Source organism: Lissotriton helveticus, chromosome 3_1 (assembly GCF_964261635.1).
Source record: "Lissotriton helveticus chromosome 3_1, aLisHel1.1, whole genome shotgun sequence".
Classification (NCBI taxonomy): domain Eukaryota; kingdom Metazoa; phylum Chordata; class Amphibia; order Caudata; family Salamandridae; genus Lissotriton; species Lissotriton helveticus.
The window spans coordinates 575,923,576-575,946,244 of NC_136061.1; positions in this window are offsets into that span (position 1 = coordinate 575,923,576).

The following is a 22,669-nucleotide window of genomic DNA, read 5'->3' on the forward strand; positions in this document are numbered from 1 at the left end:
CTTCCCGGAGAGCTGGAAGCACGCCGAGATCAAAGCCTTGCTGAAGAAACCCAAGGCGGACCCCAAGGACCTCAAGAACTTCCGTCCCTGCTCCCGTTCCTACTACCCGGCGAAGGTCATCGAGAAGGCCGTCAACAAACAACTGACCAGCTTTCTCGAGGAGAACAACATCCTGGACCCATCCCAATTCGGATTCTGCAGCAACCACAGCACTGAAACTGCCCTTATCACCGCCACCGACGACATCAGGACCCTGCTAGACAATGGAGAAACCGCAGCCCTCATCCTCCTGGACCTGTCAGCCTCCTTCGACATGGTCTGCCACCGCACACTACGAACACGCCTCCACGATTCCGGGATACAAGAGAAGGCCCTGGACTGGACCACCTCAAAAAACAGTAGAGGGACCCTGAGAAAAGCTAATCAAAAGGGAACCACCCGCCAGGGGGAAAAAAGGTCAACAGTATAACATGAAAAAGTGGTATCCCCACAATAAAGATAGGACAAAAGTTCCAGAATATGAAAACAAACGTCCACAGAACAGCTAATAGGTTTTCATTATTTATTTTTCATTTTAATCATTTTCTTTTTCATTAAATAGGCAGAAGGCAAAATATACAAAACAATTCATTTTGATACCTTCATGACATGTAAAATTCCATAAAACATTTAGAAAAGAAATAGTCCAAGAACAAAATATACAGTTCAATATAAATACCAATTCACACTTTCTCTTTCAGGCAGCCATCCACCCACTCACACAAAACACTCATTCAATTCAAGAATGTAAAAAACAACATAATACATTACATAAAGCAAACAGGGGAGAGAGAGACAACCTAATCATACACAGAGGAAAAGCGCCAACGCGCGTTTCGGAAAGTACCAAACACCTTTAAAAAAATTCCTTCATTAGGGCGCACAAATTTCATAAATCTTTAATGTCTCAGAATTCTGTCATCATGAAAATGTGATATAAGCCAGCGTGAGCATCAGGACTGAAGAAGCATATCTGTGGGCGACAGGAATAATAATATAATAATTGTATTCAAAAAAGCTGAAAAGTCCAGGTCAAACATTGAGCAAGACAGTCATAGAAAGAAAAAATTGCATACTAGATGCACATAAAACAGAAAAGGCTCATTCATACATCACCATTTATAACACCTTATAACCCTCTCAAAGAAAAAGGACAAAAGACGTATCCAAGTGCACAAAAAAATAGGTTAAAGTAAGAACCTATTCATACCAACCTTCGAGCTTAAAAGCCAGTCTCTAATTAGTAGATCCCCTTTAGGATGGATGAGCCCAGACAAAATATAAGGCTAAAAATGAAGAGAAATACGCCTAATTTAGACAAACAATGAATAGAAATGCCAGTAAGAACACAGGCAGAATATAAAACATACATTTCAGAAGAGCTATTCATTCCTCCACTTTCTAGAGACACAAGTCAAAAGAATTCCTTTTCTATATACAGTTAGGAATATAGGAAAAAAGAAAATGATCTGCTCACCTAAATAACGCCTGACACAACAAAGTGCATGCAGGCTATGTAATAATACAGCCGAGAAAAACAAGGACGGGTCACCATTCATAGCGTGAAAGGTCAGGGTGTAAACTCCTAGACAAAAAAAAATAAAACGCTAAGAAGAAAAATAAACTAATCCTAACCGATCAGAAGACCAAACAGAGTATATATCCGATGCAACACAGAACTCAACGAAGCCAGGGCTCCTCAGAAAAAGACTTACCAGAACTACGTCTTTTAAAGATGGTCTGTTCTGATTTTGAAGAAAAAAGGGAGAGACCAACTAGTCGATCTGTCTCCCTCCACGATAAACGCAATCCTAAGCAAAACAAAGGAACATAACATCCGCTAGATTAAGATCAGGATGCCAGGCGAGGGGGAAGCAATAGCACCAGAAACTCCCTACACAGCCCCCAGTCCCAGTGGCGGCTGGTGACATTTGAAAGTGGTGAGGCGTAAAATTAGTGGTGGAGCACACGACTGTGTCTAGCGAGCATAGCGAGAGAGCCCGAACGATCTAAGGAGGTCCACATTTCACCTAATAAGTAAATTACACAATAACATGCACATTTCAATATTTCCCTGTGTATCAAACACCATTCCAATGCCATGCTATGCCTTTCCCCCTGGGTGGTGTAAAGCACCATTGCTGCCATGCCAATAAAATACATAACATTGAGTTATTTAAATAAACATCAGAACATTTATTTTGGGAACATACAACAATACATACCAAATAACAAAAATTTAAACTACTCCCCCTCGCTCTCAAGCAGATCTAGGATGGCTTTGATCATTATTTACAGTGAAGTTTCACGCTTTCTTGAGAAACATGTGTTATCTTTTCTCATCAGTGGGTGGGGTGATCTAAGCTCTGTTTTACTGTCACTGCACTATTCTATTTGTATACGGCTGCATTCGGAAAATTATTGAAAGTGCTGCCAGTGCGCTGTGAGCCAAGTGGTTTAGGGACAAAATTCTGATTTATAGGAAAATTATTATAATTGTATGCATGCTCCAAAGTTAAAACGCACGAGTGACAGCTGCACTATAAACAGATAGCTTTCAACATGACATTCAAAATCCAAATCCAGAAAGATTACGTATGTCTTCACCTTTGCTAAAACTGACTCTTAGACAATCAGTTGCCTTTAGCCTGGGACTCCATCACCACATCCATAGCCACAGACTTCTTTGACACTTGTTCCAGCACCGATACAGTATGCATCCTCCTTGTCGCAGCCATTACCAAAGAATACCTCTTAGCCTATGCCACAGCTGCATGCTCCTCTACTGAGGGGCCAGTAAGTGTTAGGGGCACTGTGTGAGTGGGAGCGGGGGGGATTCAGAGGGACACTGAAGCAGCAATATTAAGTGTAAAGGAGAGTGGAAATGGGGCATTTATCTCTCGCCAAGAATTAGAAGGCTGCTTACAGAGACACACTGAAAAGTAGCAAATATAATTATGTTCTCAAACATATATAAAGATATATTTGTCACAGAGATAATGGCAACGATTCATCACTGGGCACATACAGTCATAGAAATAAAAACAAAAAATAAATCATGAATGCAAGTGGGAGGACCAATACAACAAGATAAATACTGAAAAGAAACCGAGAATGGCAGCAAGGGAAATAACAAAAAAAGATGTAAAGTGGAGAGTGGTTTTCGAGCAAGAGAAAAGAAAACCAGGCAAGAAGGGGAAGCAAGATAATGAGAAAAGTGGGTGGCGATAAAGGGAAGGAGGGAAAAAAACAAAAATTGAGCAGCGAAGAGTACCAAGGTATGGTTGGTTGTGCGTCCGAGAGTTTTGCTTGTGGCAGTGTTAGTTTGCTGTTTGCGAGCTCTAGGCCCTGGAGCCCTGGGGAGGAGGAAGGAGCAGGCAGGGTTTGTTTCTGCTGTTGTTTTTCCAGTTTCTTCACTTGCCCCACCGAAGTAAGGCATCTGAGGGATGAGAGGCCGCCTCGGAGCCCTCAGAGATATCTGCCTTACAGACATCAGGAACATGTCACTGTGGGCCCATTCGACTGTCTCTGCTGCTGTCTGTCTCTGCTGACTGTCTCTGCGTCTATGTGGCTGCAGTAGTCTGTCCCTGTGGGTGCAGAAGCCCGTTTCTGCGGGTACAACTCTCTTCTCTGTGGGTGCAGAAATCTGTCTCTACTTTTACCCTTCTCTGTGGGTGCAGCAGTCTCCTCATGGCATAGAAGCCTCTCACTGCAGGCACTGCACTCTGCTCTGTGGGTGCAGTGCAGACTCAGAGGCTTGTCTCTGGGGGTGCCCTACTCTCTAGGTGCAGCAGTCTCCTCTGGGTGCACGTCTCTGCAGGCACTGCACTCTTCTCTGTGAGTGCTGCAGTCTCCTCAGGGCGCAGAAGCTGGTCTCTGCGGGTACCCTTCTCTTTGGGTGCAGCAGTCTCCTCAGGGTGCAGAAGCATGTCTCCGCAGGAACTGCACTCTTCCCTGTGGGTGCCGGAGCCTCTTTACCTGGCATTAGTCTCTTTAGACTCAGCATTGTGCCTCTGGTCCTAAAGCCAATACTGTCTAGTGCTTCGGGTGCAGCCGCCAGTCTCTTTTGATTAATTCAGTAGGCTGTCTCTAAGGACCCTGGAGCTGGTAGGTAGTCTGCCACTAGGTTCAGTGACGGTCCCTTAGTCTGTCTGTGTGGGTTCAGTAGACTTTTCTCTTAGCGTGTCTCTGTGGGTGCAATAGACTGTCTATGTGAATCCAGGAGCCTGTCTCTGTCGGTCCAAGGGCCTGTCGGCCGGTTGTGACTGTGACTCTGTCACTAGGAAAGTGGTCCGGATCTTCTGGCGTCACAATAGTGTATTACGATCTAATAGCAGAAATTATGTAAACGGGTCAGGTGACAGTCAATTACACTGTAACATTACTTTGTGGGTACCCTTGCTTATGTTCTCTTGTATTGGATGTAACGACTACATTGACCAGCTTAAAGGGCAGCGAAAGGACAATATAATATTTATTTACCTTCAGACTCCGGAGGAGGCGAGCTGCGAGCACACGATGACGACGAAGGTCAGGACGACTGGTGGTCACGCGTGACTCTCCACAGACTCTGCACTTTCACTTTCTTTACTTGTGTTGTGTTTTGACCGGGTTCACCACGCACGGTGACGTCCCCGACAGCGTAGAAAATGGCCAATCCCCTCGACATGGCTGGATAGCCATATGGTGATTGGCCATACAGTGCAGCCCCTCAGCAGAGCAGCCAATACCAATGCCCGGACACATCCTGCTGCAGCAGCCAATCCTGGCGCAGCGTTAAAGCAACACTGCGCCAGGATTGGGCTATGAGCAGGATACTATCTGCCCATTTATGAGACCGGGGGCCCGGGTCCCTACCTGACTGTGCCTGTGTCTCGGGAAGGGGGGGGGAGAAGGTCTACTGTGCGCATGCGCGGGCCAATCAGAGTTTTTACTACTCCTGGATCCCACATGCGCATTACTGATTTACTGTCTCAGCTAGTATTCTCACTCTGCCTGTGCGTGCGCTGCCTGTCACTCTCTCTGCTGCAGCCCCGCCCCCCGGCCAAGGCCCACTTCCTACGATGCCCGATTGTGTCAGGCTTGTCCCGGGGCTGGTAGCGCACAGTGCGCTCGGATTTATTTTTTCATCAGCTGAGCTGACAGCTGCAGACAGCACAGATCCGATGGATACCCTTGGCTTTCAATGCAAGTGCGGTCGTCCATGGCTAGTGGGGCAACGCCCCAACGCCCCCAATGGACGGACCGCCACTGCCCAGTCCTGCTTACCTCGAATAATTGATTCCTTTAGCCAAACTCCAAACCACGCTGTCCTTGTCGGGATCCGATAATGCAAAAGACCACACGCAAAGCCTTCTTTTAAATCCTGCACGAAGTATAATTAGCATCGTAAAACGCTACACCTGGGCCAACTAGAGTTGAAACTAGATCGAAAATGTTGCATTTTGGGGCCTTTTTTATACCCTGCACCTGTTTACCACCTGATTTGAATCCATGGTAAATACCGACTCTTAAATACCGAATTTCATGCAAATTCGTATTTAAGAGGTTTCCTACATCTCAGAGTAGGATGTAGTCTGTGGATGGGAGAGCCTGGGGTGCGATGAGGTTTACAATGGCATTGGTGAATGGGGGTCATGGCCCGGGGGCCTGTAGATGAGGGTGCCGTGGAGGGTGGTGTTGGGGTTGGTCCGGATCTGGAAGTTAAGGTGTTCCATGTTCGCCATTGGGTCATTAGGGTGCGTGGTCAGTCGTAGTGTGCTTTAGTAGACAACGGCAATGCCTCCTCCTGGATGGTCGGGGTGGTCTTTGCAGGTGATTTTGTAGCTGTTGGGATGGCGATGGCAATGTCTGGTTGAAGCAGAGGTTGGTCCAGGTTTCCGTTAAGAAGCGATATCTGAAGAGGTGGCGTTGAGAAGGTCCCAGATTTCTGTGGCGTATTTGTGGAGGGACCGCACGTTGAGGAGGATGCAGTTGAGCTGGCTGGGTGCACTCTTGGTTGGCTGGGCAGCAAGAGGTGCTCGTGTGCTGATGTGGCAGGAGGTGCATTTGCAGTTCCGGGAGGCGCAGGGTGCAACTGTATTCTTCAGTGATGCTAGATGGCAGGCGGTGTGGCGTTCAGGGTTGAGGGCCAAGACAGAGCTGATGTTGCAGTGGGGGATTGTCTGAGAGGCAGTGCTGGGCACGGTACAGGGCAAGTGGAGGCAGGCGGGCTTGCCTTTGGCGAACCAGTGGCACCCCCACTGCGCTTAGCTGCACAGCGTCTGCCATTAAGCATTGCTGCAGGGGGGCTGGACAGTTGGGAGGTGGGAAACTCGGGAAAGGACACTGGAGGGGCAAGGACGCAGGTGATTGCAGCACCAACAAGGGAGAGGATAGGGAACAAGGACCTGCAAAAAAGTGCAGGAAAAACAAAGCCAAACAAAGCAAAGATTATAAGAAAGACATAGGTAAAAAAGCAATGGAGAAGATCAGAAAGATGAACAGGAACAGCAGAAAAGAGGGACAGGAGGGCAGTCAAGCTGCTGAGCAGTGACGCTCCACAACTGGACCACCAAGGAAGAGGCGCAGGTAGGAGCCTGTGAGTGGAGGAGGTACTCAAACACCTGACCTCCAGGTCAGAGGAACCAGTAGCAGCAGATGGGGACAACAGCAGAAGCAACAAGATGTCGCTGTGCTATGGGAAGAGGAAGTCTACTAAGGTTTAGTCCCCCTTACACCTAAAAGTAAAATAACAGGGCAGAATGAAATGCAGAACCACTCGGTTGCCTCTTCCGATCTAACAGTGGCAACCAAGATTCTGTGTTCCCCAATTCCCCAGCGAGTAACGGCGGATCAAGCTGCGTACCCAAGAGCTTGGGCCAGAACTGGCCCGTACCCATGGTACCCACTGCCACCAAAGGCTAATCTCAGCAACTTGAGCCAGATAGTGGAGTCCCCCACCAGTCTTGTGTGATGGCTTCGGTGATGTAGGTCAGCTGCAGCACAGGGATTGCTTAGGGCATGGTGCGCGTCACCCACCGGAGCTATGCCTGGGCCCAAATCGCCCTCCGTCCTCCTCCGCTATGCGCCCCCCCTTCTCCTCACCTGGACACTGACACCGGGGCTCAATGCGCTACATTCTCTCCAAATCTGTGATTAAGCAAGCAGGAGCCTCCGCCAGGTGGTTTTACACAAGCCTGGGTACAGCAGTCACCGCCAACTCCGCTGAGGAACCTCCCGATGCAGGTGATGCAACAGGGACCCCTTGGGAGTGAATTTGCAGTGCTCCCACCACACAAGTTTGGTGCAACTCAGGGGTCTCACCCTCCACAGCGTCTGGCCAGCGCAACATCCTTTGGCCTCTGATGCAGAGAGGCGCGGCCCACCATTGGTAGTCTCTTCCGTGCACCCCGGTGTATTGGTGGCACCTGGTATGTGATGCAGACCTTCCTACGTTGATGCACAGTAGCGCCTCTACTGTTCACAGCTCCAAGGGGCGCCAGGCGATCTTCTCACAAAGGTCAGCAAGGTGTCTCCATACGACCTGCCAGACTTCACCACCAGGTAAGTACGATCGCATTTGCCTCAATGTCTACTGCCACGGCCCAGCAACTCCACAACACCTCTGCTTCCCACTCCGGGTCACAGACGCAGGCCCACTGAGAACTCCGGGCCCCAAGGACTATCCCCATTTTCAAGGTTTTGGCTGCCATGGTATTGCAAGGAAGGTGCTATGAAAAGTGATGCATCACTGGTTTTTCCCAGCGATGAGCCACGTTTCATAACTGTACCCCTGAATCTTCCCCAAGGACTCTGGCTGGTCATCTTGGCTGTTGCGGGTTGTTGATCTATGCTACACTTGGCCCTGGCTGCTTCATCCTGCAATCCATTGGTTTTATTTCCTATTTTTCATTGGAGGTGGTCTTATAGGCTATTTTTGCCTCTAGAGGAAAAAAAAAGTCACATTGGGCTGACTAATGTGAGTTTTTTTTGCCGCTAATGGGCCTTTCGTCACTTTTCTCTCGCTAACGTCAACATTTTTATTGCCTTGGCGCTAGTGTTAGCAGCTGTTTTCACCGCGGCTAGCTGTTACTATTGCCATGTAGCGACGTATTTTAAATACATCGGTAACTGGGTGATAGTTTTTGGTGATAGACCGCATTAAGAAAACTGCTGCTAACTAACGCTAGCGGCAGTTCTTGTAAATATAACCCACAGTCTTTTAGAAAACACTCACACTCATTGGATGATGTAATCAGTGATTTCATTTGAGGTGTCATCAGTGATGTTACTGGCCATGCCATGAGCTATGTTATATGTGAGGTCATAAGCAGTTTTTTTTTGCAAGTAACTCTTGTGCCATTTGACGAATCTTCATGAAATCTTCAGAACTAGTTTGCCACTCACTTCACCTACTATCTGGATAGTTTCAGAGTGATTCATCAAGTGGGGACCGAGATAAAGGTGGATACCAAAATGCATTTTCCCTAAGCAATTTTTCATAGAGATTGTAGACACAACTACAGCCCAAACTGCTAAACTGAATTACACCAAATTTGGCAGAAAGCTAGACCTGAGTCCAGAAAGAGTGATGTTTGTAATTGGTGTAAGTCTGTTAAGTCATTTTAGAGTCAATATTTATGTTTTTCTAGAGATGAGGATCCACCAGGGACCCATCGCGTGGGATCCACACACTAACAGCAATGCTGTGATTGGCTGGCGGCAACCTGAAAGAAAAGTTGCACCTACCATTTTGTCAGTCGAGACACGGTTGTCCAAATGTTTTTTATTTTTTGTTGCGCTAAGATCCGTGGATCCACAGCATCGATCTGCGTGGACCCCCGTGCAAATCTACAGCAAATTATGGATCTAGACCCTACTTAAAAATACACACACACACATTCAGTCACAGACCTGCAGAATCACTCACACACCACTGACAGACCCATACAGCTACTCACATACCCACTCATACACTCACTTACACAACCACTCACACACCCATACCGTCACTCACATACCCATACACAGATCCACAAAACCACTCACATAGACACTCCCAGACCTGCACAGCCACTCCTACACCCACTCACACACCCATACAACCACTGACAGTCAAACTCACAGAACCACCAAACCTCTCACACACCCACTCACAGACCCAGACAACCAGTAACACACTCACTCACACACGCACACAGTCCCTCTTACTCAAGTTACCCACCCACACAACCATTAGCACACCCACTCACACATCCATATAACCACTCAAACACCCACACAGTTACTTACACAGTTACACATACACAGACAGGCAGTGATACAGTTATATAACTTGTAATAGGATATGTTTGTAGTAAATGTGTTGTTGTTTTGCATTGAATGTGTGTTTTTGGTTGGGTAATCACTAAGTGGTAATTGTTCCTAAGAAAAGAGGGAAAGACAACCTATTCTGGTTGAGAATAAATTTCAGAGTGGCCCTCAGAACGGTTGGGTTCAGAAGAAGGTGGCGGAATTTATCCTTTTGAATTTAGTGCCCTCACACACCCTTGGGAGTGTCATGCTTCATCATCAGTCGCTGCTCCTTGTGGGGGCGGCGCAGCTGTCCTCCATTGGCCCCACAAGAGGGCTCTTTATCTGAGAGCTTTTAAGGAGATGCAGCAGTTGTGCATGTGGGCCTAAACAGAGTGTGTACGCGCTAATTGGAACGTCTGGATCTAGTTCCTTTACACAAACCCTCTATTTGGAATGATTGGCGGTAATGAGGATGAGTCTAGTCACTCTTGGTGACACCTGATTATAGGTACAGTAAGAAGATATGGTGCCTCTTCACTGATTCCTAGTCTCACTTTCTTATGTTTTTCACCTCACGGTCCTGACGAAGCGCTCTTTGATGCATTAGTGACCACCCCGAAGCGCGAAACTTCACCTATCACACACTTACATGGATATTGAGAGCAACAGGAAGACACTCATCCCTCCGACACAATTGCTTTAGGGAGATGCTCCCCATCCCTTGTTTTTAAACCATATCTTCTGGACCCCTGAATACAAATTGGTTCTGGGTACCACGAAGGTGTATTTAACTCACTCACTTTGTTTAGGCCCACATACCCACATGCACAACTGCAGCGTTTCCTTAAAAGATCTCCGATAAAGAGGCTTCTTGCGGGGCCCATGGAGGACAGCAGCGCCACCCCCATGAGTAGCAACGCCCGATAATGAAGCATGACACTCGCAAGGGTGTGTGAGGGTACTATATTCAAAAGGAGAAATTCCCCCATTTTCATCTGAACCCAACCGTTCTGAGAGACCACTCTGACATTTTTTCTCAACCAGAATAGGTTGTCTTTCCCTCTTTTTTTTAGGAACAGTTATCACTTAGTGATTACCACGTCAGTCCTTGGGAGCATCGGTACAGGATCTTTCCTCTTCCTATTAGTTCCCTGTCCCACCCTCTTGACATTTTGTTGTGTTTTTTGTAGGAACAGATCTACGGATCTGCTGCTTATCCACCTGCAACATAGCTGGCAGACCCTTTATTTGGCTGAGTGTCCACGATGGATTTGCATATTCAAGTGAGAAAATAGAAAAAAAAATTAAAACAAAAAGAAACAGTTTATGGGAAATGGGTTGGCTCTAAAAAGGGCCTGTGTGTTTATGGTGCATAGATGATACCTACACTCAGATCAGAATGCAGTATTTTAAGTTGTTGAGGATCGCCTTGTTGCCTAATTCTGTGAAATAGACTCTGTCTTTTCCATATATTTACTCCATGTCAAAGCATAAGTTATAATGGTATAAAGATCCTCATTTTGTGGTCTCAGAGAAATGCAGAAACAGCTTTATTGACATAATTCCTTGCTTTTTCAATCTGCGACAAAATTGGGTGACCGCTGCCTCTTCTGTCTTTGGCAAATGTTGGAGAACACTAAGGAAGTATGTGGGAAATGCAACATTAATTTACCAAAGGTATCCTTCATTAGGATTTCCAGTTCTACTAAAGTAATTGTGCCTAGGTCATTGCCACCACAGTCCAATATCATGAGCTCTGCGTGTTGGCAATCCACAATGATTTCAGCCAAAGGCAGCAATTGATGCCACTTTAACCCTCTCTGGCCAACCCAAGCAAAGTAAGTAAGTCAGTCCATATTTACAATGTTGAATGCACGGTTTATGAAATAATTTGTTAGAGACCTACATGATTTTGAATCTTTATATATGTTTTCTCATGCATAGGCCTAATAAACTGTCACCTATAGGAACCTGATGCTTAACTTTTATGTTACCATCTGATAGACTATGACTTCCATATGTCTTGCAATATTATGTTTTACGTCCATGAATAATTCCTTACACATAAGGTGTAATGAAATATAATTCATATAAACTATATGCTGAATCCTTGTGTCGCTATATGAAACAATTTGTTAGAGACCTGCATGAAATTGAATCTTTATACATGTATTCTCATGCATAGGTGTAATAAACTGTCACCTATAGGAACCTTATGCTTAATTTTTATGTTACCATCTGATAGACTATGACTTCTATATGCATTGCAATATTATGTTTTACATCCATTATTGATTTCTTACACATAGGTGTAATGAAATATAATCTAAAGAAACTAGATGCTGAATCCTTGTGTCGCTATATGACAGACTGTCCTAAGTTGTTATGTATTATAATATTATGCTTGATGATGTTATATCTGTTCCTTTTATTTTAACTTATTAACTGCATTATTAGGGATTAGTATTTTTATTGTGGAGGACATATTTACAAATGTAATTGTATTACTACACACAACATTTTTAAAATAATTTTTTCCTTTTGTTATATGTTACAGAATTTTGTGTGGCTCCTGAAGAAGGCGTTGTTGTACGCCGAAACGCGCGTCGAGAAATATTCTCTTGCCACCTTTTTTATGTCTTATTGATTATTGATTATTGTCTTTTTTTGTTTAATGTTAGTCTCAACCATTATGTGTATTTTATATTGTAATGTATGTTATATTTGAGTGATAACTGTATAATTTGTAGTTGCCTATTAAACATTATATGATTTTAATAGTTTTTGTGTTGAATGTCCTCCCCTTCCACATACTAGTTCCCTTTGTTTTTATCCTAATTGCCTAGGAATTACTACATATACAACCCAAGCAATGTCTACATTGGGTAAACCTAGGTCCCTGTCAATGCTACTCTTTCTAGTGCTTTATCTAACCCAAAATACAAAACTATGCCCCACGATCCAGACTCTGATCATTTTGAAGACAAGCATGAGTAGCACTTAGGGAAAGGCTGCAGCAGAGTAAGGCAATTTTGACAGTCACATATTACATCACTCATGACATGGTCAGTGATATCACTGATGACATCTCAAAAGACATCACTGATTACATCATCCAGTGAGTGTGTTTCATAAACGTTTCTATTATGCACTATGCACTACCACACACATACATCAGAAGGGGACAGGTGTCACTGTATCTTATCTTATCTTATCCAGAATTTGTACAGCGCACGTACACCCGAAGGTTTCATGGCGCTAACTGACAACACTGGAGACTAAATCCAGGGAATACAGAAAATAGAGGAGTTACGCCGGTGTATGCACAAAGAGCCACGTCTTGAGCAGCTGCCTAAACTGGAGAACTGTAGAGGCTAGTTCACTGATAAATAGTACACCTGCTTTAAAAACGGGATTATAGATCTGATGACATTTGTTAGGAATAGTATCACTCGTTCGTAGTGCAGAAAGAATACTATTTTAACTTATGCAGTTGCTTAGTATAAACCTAGTAGAAACCTTTATATAAACACACTCATTGGAGGAAGTCATCAGTGATATCATTTGAGATGTCACCAGTGATGTCATCATTGATGTCACTAACCATATCATGAGTGATGTAATATATGAGGTCATAAGCAGTACATTGTGGTGGCGTGAGTAATAGTTAGCTCAGGTAATGTTTCTGCTACATTTATATATTTTGTGTGTGTGTAAAAGTTTGCCTTTCTGCAACGTCCCTGTAACCTTTTCATTTTCCAGTGAATATATATATTAGAGTTGCCAGAGATAGGGGTTTCTTGGATTTTTGTCCCATTAATACCCTTGTATCCATTTGACTAATCTTCATGAAACTATGCAGTCCTGTTGCACCTTTTACATTGTTGAAGGATTGAAAGTTTCACTGCATTTGATCGAGGGGATGCAAAGAAAAAACAGAGGAGTACCAAAACACGCTTAAAATCCGATGTATTTTTACATCGACTTTTGTATTTTACATAGCCGCTAAACAGCTGAACAGATTGCAATGAAATTTCACAGCAATGTACATTAAACTATGTAGATGATTCATTTTGCTATTGAAAGTGATGTTATGAAGTGGTTATGAAGTTATAAGGGCAAACAACTTAGTTATAGCTTGTAGCACAATACAACTAGAAGTAGCAAGGAAGCCTAAAAAAAACACTAGACTGCATATGTAAAGTTTCAGATTTACTACAGCTGAAAAGCCCATTTATGGTCACATGCTAATGGAAACCTATAAACAAATACATAACGAATAGAATACATCTTAATCTACATACGTTTTCTTTGCATGCTCTCTGGCTAAAAAAGTAAACTGGCCAAACAAGCGAATCTGAAACCATCTTTCTTATGTATCCCTGAGCAACTGGCCCCCCTTTTGCCCCGGTGCACGGGGGTGCTTGCAAGGGGCTACATATTGTGCCCCCCTGTAGTTTTGCACCCCCGGTTCCTGCACGGGAGGGAATTCATGACATGGTGCACTCCTTCCAGTGCAAAAACGTGCACTGGCGTTCCTGTGGCGGTGCTATTGAAGGCTCACAATAAGCCTTTTAACAGCATGGCCACTGGACCGCCATGCCACCCACCAGACCACAACATTACTTGTAATCTAGCGGGCGGGCGGGTGGCAGTAATTCCTGGCAGAGTGGGGCAGCCATGGCAGCTGCAGGTAAGAGCAGTGGGGCCAGCTGGGGGTGGATTTTGAGAGACGACCACAAGTGAAAATTAAATTAATCATTAATTTTCCCTCATGGGTGTCTCTCAAAATCCCCCCATCGGCCTCACTGCCCCAGCGCTCTTACCTGCAGCGGCAGCGGCTGGAGTAGGGGCGCAGCAGTGGCATTCTGCGCACTCCAGCACTACCAAAAGTCACAATCATGCCCTAAATCTGGTTGCCACTCTGTAGTTGTAGTTAATACTCCCAAAGATAGGAATTCCACAGATTTTAGCTCCCTAATAACTGTAAACCCATTTGACCCAAGGGTGGAGTGACCCTTGATCCGGTCACTCCACTACCGCACGGCCCCCGTGTGCCCGGATTCTGCTGCCGCTGCCTGCTTGACCCTCTTGCTGCCGCCTCTCCTTTGGACCCCTGCTCTCCAGGCTTGCCGTCGCTCTCCAGGCTTGCCCAGGCTTGCCCTCACTCTCCAGGCTTGTCCAGGCTTGCCCTCTCTCTCCCCCGCTCTGCTTTCCCGCTCTTTCCAACCCCCCCTCTGCTCCCCGCCGCTGCTCTCCTGTGGCCCCGCCCCCTTCTCGTGTCTCCCGCTCCCCATTCGCCGCCCCTCTCCCGCCTCCCAGCTGCTCCTCCCTCCCACTTGGCCATAAATGGCGGGGACCGCGCGTACGCGCAGCGGCCACACGCAGCGGGCGCGCCGATTGCGCGCCAAAGGCGTACCAAAGGCAAGCCCGTCTACGCCCGTCCACGCCTGGACAGCGCCCAGCACCAGAACCCCGGCCGACATCCAGCCTGCTACCAAGCCACCCCGAAACGCACCCACGGAGCCTTCACCTGCCACGCCTGCTACTTCACCTGCACTCGGTCCTGCACCCCGTCAGCCAAAACAGCCGCCAACAACAACCACCTCAAGTGCATCCTGCTCAACACCCGCTCCATCCACAGGCACGCCGTCGAACTATGGGACCTCCTGGACAAAACGGCACCAGACGTCGCCTTCTTCACGGAAACCTGGATGAACGCATCTTCAGCCCCCGACATCGCCATTGCCATCCCGGACGGCTACAAGATCATCTGGAGGGACCGCGTCAACCAGACCGGAGGAGGCATCGCCATCGCCCACAGAAACACTATCCGCATCACGACCAACACCGACGACACCCTCGCCAACGCAGAGCACCTGCACTTCCAGATTCACACCGACCCCATGACCACCCTCAGAGGAACCCTCATCTACAGACCCCCGGGACCACGCTCACACTTCAGCGAGGCCATCGCAGACTTCATCAGCCCGCTCGCCCTCGCCTCCCCCGACTACATCCTCCTAGGAGACCTCAACTTCCACCTGGAGAACGACCAGGACACCAACACCACCGCCCTACTAGACAACCTCGCCAACCTCGGATTCAAGCAACTGGTCAACACCCCCACCCATTACGCCGGCCACACGCTCGACCCCGTCTTCTCCTCCAGCAACCACATCTCCTTCAGCCACACCACCGAGCTCCACTGGATCGACCATAGCTGCGTACACTTCAACTTCAGGAAAACAACGACCCACCACCGCCCTCAACAAACCCCTCGAAGATGCTGGAGCAAGATCACCACCGACCGACTCACCACCTCCTTGAGCCTAAACCCTCCCAGCAACACCACGGACCCCAACAAAGGAGCCCTCAACCTCACACAGTGGATCACCGACTGCGCCAACACCCTTGCTCCACTGAAAAACCCTCCCAGCAACCTCAACAGCAAGAAAGCCGCGTGGTTCACCAACGATCTAAAAGACTCCAAGAAATCCTGCCGTGACCTCGAGAAAGCCTGGCGCCACAACCAGTCAACGGATATCATGACAGCCCTCAAGAACGCCACCCGCAAGCACCACCAGCTGATCCGCACCACCAAAAGGTCATCCTTCAGAGAACGACTGTACAACAACACCCACAACAGCAAGGAACTCTTCAACGTTGTGAAAGAGCTCTCCAACCCCAACGCCAGCAACTATGACATCATGCCTTCTCAAGACCTCTGCAACTCTCTGGCCACCTTTTTTCACTGTAAGATCGTCGACATACACGACAGCTTCGGCGCTCAAAACTCGTAACCCACCACCAAACCTACACCCCCCACCACCACCCTGTGCGCCTGGACTCAGGTCAGCACGGAAGATACCACCCACACGATGAAAACCATCCACTCGGGCTCCCCAGCCGATCCCTGCCCACACCATATCTTCAACAAGACTGCCCTCATCGCGGCCACCGACGACATCCGGACTCTGCTGGACAACGGAGAAACCGCCGCCCTCATCCTGCTCAACCTTTCGGCTGCGTTCGACACGGTCTGCCAACCCACCTCCGCCACGCCGGGATCCAAGGAAAACCCAAAGAGTCCATCTCCCGCCCTTCCTCGCAGAAGCCACCAAGATCATCTGCGGCGTACCTCAAGGCTCCTCACTCAGCCCCACCCTCTTCAACGTCTACATGAGCCCCCTCGCAGCCATCGCACGCAAGCACAACCTCAACATCATTTCCTACGCCGACGATACCCAACTGATCCTCTCCCTCACCAACGACCCCACCTTCGCCAGAGCCAGCTTCCAGGACCGAATGAAAGACATCACAGACTGGATGAAGCTCAGCCGCGTGAAACTGAACTCAGACAAGACGGAAGTCCTCATCGTCAGCCCATCCATCTCCGCCTGGGACGACTCCTTGTGGCCCCCTGCTCTGGGCCCCCCACCCAAGCCCACAGACTACGCACGCAACCTGGGCTTCATCCTTGACTCCTCCCTCACGATGGCCAGGCAAGTTAACGCCGTTACCTCCTCCTGCTTCAACACACTCCGCATGCTCCGTAACATCTTCCGCTGGATCCCCACTGGAACTAGGAAAACGGTCACCCAGGCCCTCGTCACCAGCCGTCTGGACTACGGGAACGCCCTCTACGCTGGGACCACCGCCAAACTACAGAAAAGACTCCAGCGCATCCAGAACGCCTCAGCACGACTCGTCTTGGACATCCCCCGACACAGCCACATCTTCGCCCACCTGAGGGACCTGCACTGGCTCCCCATCAGCAAGAGGATCACGTTCAGACTCCTCACCCACGCACACAAGGCTCTCCACGACTTGGGCCCCGAATACCTCAACAACCGCCTCACGTTCTACACGCCAACCCGCCACCTCCGCTCCGCCAGCCTCACCCTCGCCACCGTCCCACGGATCCGCAGAACCACCACCGGAGGAAGATCCTTCACCTACCTGGCGGCCAAGACCTGGAGCACCCTCCCCACCCACCTACGACTCACCCAGGACCATCTCTCCTTCAGGAAACAACTCAAGACCTGGCTTTTCGAGCAGTAGCAGCCCCCCCACCCCAGCGCCTTGAGACCCTAGCGGGTGAGTAGCGTGCTTTAAAATACTCTTGATTGATTGATTGACTAAACTTTCCTGACCTATAGCATTTTCTACGTTGTGAGATTATGTCAATTTTTTGTTGAATCGTTTGTGGGGTGAAAAGACAAAAGGGGATCCCACAATGTATTTTCCATAGACTATTGTATTTGACGTACCGCAAAAATGGCTGAATGGATTTACATGAAATTTGACAGGATTATTCATCTACTTTGTGGGTGCTGCAGTTAGGGTAAGTACGTTTTAAGTTACAAGGCATTTAAACTTAGCAATATCTGTCACCAAAATTGGTAAAACTCCTGCGGTACATGAGCGTAAACTTATTATATATTAAAAAATATAAATACATTTCTCTACCTATTACAATACAATGTTCAACTCTATGCCACTCCACTCTATGCCTCACCACTGTATGAGTCTCGATACTATGCCACTCCACTCTACTCTATTACACTGTACGCAATGCCACTGGATACTACTCCACTCTACGCCATTCCACACTATGCCATTTTTACTGTACTATACTCTACTCCACTCTACTCTATTCTCCTCCTAGCCACTCCACTCTACAACACTTCACAGAACAGTATTCTACTGTATGCCACTCCACTCTACGCTACTCCACTCTGTGCCACATCAGTGTATGGCACTCCACTCTACACTACTTCATTTTGCGCTATTGGATTGAACACCACTCCACTGTACACCACTGCACTGTATTTTAGTACACTCTACCCCACACCATTATATGTTACTGCAGGTTACACCACTCCATTATACGCCACTCCACTGTATGCTAATCCATTATACAGACCCACAGGATTTTGTGGCTTTGGGTGTCAAATTTCACGGCCATAAAAAGCAAAATGTGCGCCTCAACCTTAAAATTTGCTGTATTTTTTGTGGTGGGCAAAAAATGTGCCCGCCATAAAAATACTGTAGCCTTGTGCTCTGTCACTGTTGGAGACTGTGGTATGTCACAGTCTGCAACGTTGCCGAGTCTTCAGCAGCACAATGCCTGGAATGAGAGGGTGTCTGAGGCCAAAGAGAGCAGATTACAACATGAAATCTGCTCTTTTTGGCATCAGACAACCTATGCGTGCAGGGCAGCAGGGGTGGAGCGGGGTTAAGGGGTGATGACAGAGAAGCTTGAGGGTATATAAAAAAAATTGGTGGACCTGGGGAGGTTAGGTGTTAATGGGAGACAATGGGGAGCCGAGGGAGAGAAGGGCCATGGAAGGTGGGGATAGGATCCTTTCAATGGCCTGCAGGGTCCGTAGGGGGCACACAAACGTGTGAGGTGGCCTGCAGGCTAATTGTTCAGGAGGGGGCTAGGTGCATTTCAAAGGCAGGCAACAGAATAATTTAACAACTCTGCTGCCTGCTGGCCTGTTCCTCACCCACCCTTTACTGGCTCAGTGGCAGCACATAGCCATTAAAGAGAGGGTGAATGGCAGGTTTTTTTCAAACAAATTTTCCAGGCACTTTTTAAAACTTGCGGCATTTTTTTTTACAAAAGTACTGATTTCACGATTTTTTGCAAATCACCAAATCCTGGGGTCTGACAATACACAATTACACTCTATGCCACTCCACCATACACCATTCTGCTCTACGCCACTCAACTCTATGATGTTACACTGTACATTAGTCCACTCTACACCAGTCCACTCTACGTTATTACACTGTATGCAGCTCCACTCTACACCTCTTCAGTGCATGCCAGACCACTGTATGCCACTCTGCTTTACCATACTCCACTCTACGCCATTCTACTGTATGCTGCTCCATGCGATTCCACTGTTTGCCACTACACTGTAAGCTACTTCACTCTGTAGTACTCCAGTGCATGCAACTCCACTGTTGCCACTCCGCTATATGCTATTACACTTTATCACATTCCAGTGTACGCCACACGAGTCTACACCACTTCATTGGACACCATAGCACTGCATGCTGCTCCATTATACACTATTCCAGTCTTTGCCACTCTTCTGTGCACCTCTCCACTCTATGCTATTCCACTGTATGCCGCTCCACTAATATGCTACTCCACTCTGTGCCACTCCAGTGTACACCACTCCTCTCCATTCTATGCCAGTCTATGGGACGCCACTCCACTCTACACCACTCCACTTTATGCTATTTCACTGTACCCCAATCCACTGTACACCACTGCAGTCTACACCACTCCACTGTACACCACCCCACTCTATGCTATTGTACTCTACGCTATTACACTCTACGCTGTTCTATTCTACACAATTCCACTGTACTCTCCTCTTCACTATTTAACTGTACGCCACTCCTTTCTATGCTATTACACTCTACACAACTTCAATCTTTGCACCTCTACTGTGTGACTTGAAGACAGGCCCTGTGTCCAACTCCCTGCTGGCCACCCAGGGGCAGCCAACTCCACGCCACGCAAAACCGTTGCTAATGCGTGGCATTAGCCGCATGACCTGTGGCAGCCAGACCCTGCTTTCAACTTCCCACAGGCAGTTAACCCCATGATGTGAACAGCTTTTGGGCGCATCCCGTGGGGGTTGATAACAGGGCTTGCCTGCCACCAAGACCACAGCAGGCTGCCAACTCTGTTGAGGGGATTCTACACATACACAGAAATATGCGCAGGAAAACAGGACCTCGGTGTGTAGGGGCTAAGCCTTTCTACCACCTCAGTACCCAAAATCCCAAAACCGACTAGCTATAATGTCTCATTCGTTCTCCTACATAATCACGCAGCTACAAATGATTAGACAACCCAGAACACAACACTCCAGACTCTCTCAGGAATCGCGGTAGCAAGACGTACCATTTCACTCACTAAGCCGTACTTGTTCACAATAAGATTAGACAGAGTCACTGTTATAGCTCAAAATGTTTGTTTTAAACTATCGTTCTCTATAATGCAGTATGCGAGCCACTACCAGCAGCAAACCACATAAACCTAACACAGTGAGCATTGTAGTAAGTCCACAGACTATGAAAGGGGAAATCATTGCATACAGACATTGGATAAAGGACTATAAGGCCTAACCACCGCCCCCCCTTTGCTAGAAGAAGTTTTACTATATAAAGGTAAATCTCTGGGCTTTGTCAGCAGACCCCATACCTTAGTGCCTATGTTTTGTCTAAGTGCTAGGACTGACCAGAACAGAATAACAAGGGGCATTGTTTATTGACCTTGCACAGTGTGTTCATACTAAACTCCAGGACAGGCAGAGAACGCAGAAAGCAGACAATTCTCATGTGAAAGGCCCAAACAGAGTCTTGCATAACAAAGCCATGTAGTAACATGCACAAAAGAAGCATTGTAGCAGCAGAGCTCATGCTAATTTAGCAATGTCGACAATTACCCCAATGGCCATACGACAACACCACACAGAGCCTTTGTCTTGCGCAGCATAGGGTTGGCATCCAAGTCCCGGGCACCTTATCTCCTGGGGCCAAATATAATAAAAATGGGAAGGGTGGCCATGCAGCCCATTGTTATGCCCCTGGGATCCCATTATCTAAGGCCATATCAACAAAAAAGGGGAGGGAGCCATATGAACCCCCTCCCCTGACCCTCATTAGGCCGTGGATCCCCATCCGCCAGGGCCTTAAGTATTTTAAAGTGGAGAGGGGTCATGTGGCCCCTCTCCCTGAGGCTCATTAGACCCATGGGACACTATACCCCACAACTTTTTTTTTAAAGGGGAGGGGCATCATGTGGCACACCTCCCCAAACCTCATTTGGCCCTAGGGACCCCATCCCCAGGGCCTTTTATATTTAAGAGGAGTCTCCCCTCCCTGAACCTTGTTAGGCTCTGGGGATCCCACCCCCAGGGTATTATGTGTTCAAAGTAAAGAGGAGCCTCAGAGCCCCCTTCTCTGAGCCTTATTAGGCCCTGGGGACCCTATCCCCCAGGACAGGGGACTATGTCCTTGACTCCTATAATGGCTGCCAGCAACATTTTTATTATGTTGCTTGCAGCCAATCAGAGCTTTCGCTCCTGTGGGAGTGAATTGGTCCAAGGTAAATAAAACTACCTGGGGCAATCAGAATGCTCAGTTTTTGAACTGGCGCTCCCGCAAGAGTCTCTGGAGGACCCAACCGTATAGATATACAAATATTTTTTACCCTTAATTTCTAAAGAACAACTGAATGGATTTACACCAAATCACAAAAAGCACAATCTGTAGACCAAGGTCTAGCTTTCTGTCAAATTTGGTTTAATTCTGTTCAGCAGTCTTTGCTCAGCTCTTCCTAAAGAAGTCTATGGAAAATGCATTGGGATTTTGAGAACTCCCTCGCCCTTTTTCTCCGCTCCCAATTGATGCATCACCTTGAATCTTTCAATGCACAAACTAGTTAAAAAACAGCACCTTTTCGGAAAGTTTCCGGTAGATTTGTCAGACGGGGCCAATGTTATCAGCAACACAAAAATAGCTGTTACTATTGAACAGATGACATAACAATAACTACCTACTGGTGACTGCCACTGGGCAAAATATATGTATATATATATATACATACACTTACCATTTTGTTGTAAAGGCATATGTATGGTAAAACATGCATAGTAAAGGCAATGCGTGGTAAAGTCATTTTGTAGTAATGCAGGCATGGTAAAAGCTGTTTCCCCCGGTGATCCACCTCCCCCAAACTTACTGATAATGGGGTACATGGGATTGGACAGTGAGGATTCCAGTAAAAATGAGGAATTACCAGGGGGACTGGAAATTGTGTTCCTGATTCACCTGATTATTCTTCGTTTCCTCCCAGAATTTCAGCCAGATAGTCCACCTGCTTTTAGTTTGTGGATTATCTGGGTAAATTAAATATATAAAATCGATGGATTCATCAAAAATCTCATAATTCCAACGGGGAAATTTGGATGAGGGTCTTTACCATTACACCTAGAGGTCCAATTAGATGTACTGCCCTGACAGAGTGGATTTGAACCGAGGACATCGTTTTGCACCCAATTAAACACTGTAAGGATGTACTATTTGCGCCTTTCCCGAAGTGGCAAAATGACAAATTATTTTAGTTTCTGCAAAAAACATGGACTCCTGTGAAAAAACAAACAAGCACACATTTTCGTAATGTAATTAGCGCTATATAGCACCCCAGTACAGATTAGGCCCACCTGGACAGTTTAGGTAATAGGCCCTAGGCTGTATTAACTGCATCCTTCGTGGATGGCAGGCATTGCACGGAGCCACAGAAGCGTGTTATGAAGTCTAA